General features: G+C 51.4%; 1 non-coding gene across 1 annotated transcript; it reads right to left on the reverse strand.

Annotated features, from left to right (window-relative positions):
* Positions 1 to 163: 163 nt before the first annotated feature.
* On the reverse strand, positions 164 to 280 carry LOC111662035 (U5 spliceosomal RNA). The gene has a single exon (XR_002761276.2). It is a non-coding gene; the product is annotated as a U5 spliceosomal RNA (small nuclear RNA).
* Positions 281 to 387: the final 107 nt, after the last annotated feature.

Consider the following 387-nt stretch of genomic DNA (forward strand, 5'->3'; position numbering starts at 1 on the left):
TGATGTCCAAGTCACACTCTTGGCACAAATCTCACTAGTCGCGGTTTCCTGTTTCTGACACGAGCCTGACAAAGGCTGCTTTTTAGCACCTCCTCCCAAGCTCTCCATTGTGCCGCCCTCATTTGTGATGTGGACAGCTTTTTGACCTTTAACAAACTCAAAGGGCTTCGCCGTTAGGCAAAGCCTGCCAAAAATAGCTTGTACTTGTTGCTGTTCCTCTCCACGGAAGTCTTTAGTAAAAGGCGAAAGACTTGTGCGTTATGAAGAGAAACCAGAGTCAGTACAGCCCCTCGCTCCAAGGACAGCCCAGGAGTCTATTCGCCACAGTCACCACCATCGCGGTAGGCTTGTCTTTGCTTGCCGCCAGCCAAGTCCCGGGACTCGCCA

The sequence above is a fragment of the Seriola lalandi genome, unplaced genomic scaffold, assembly GCF_002814215.2.
Source record: "Seriola lalandi dorsalis isolate HSWRI2012SDOR001 ecotype SW California unplaced genomic scaffold, Sedor1 jcf7180001999771, whole genome shotgun sequence".
Taxonomy (NCBI): domain Eukaryota; kingdom Metazoa; phylum Chordata; class Actinopteri; order Carangiformes; family Carangidae; genus Seriola; species Seriola lalandi.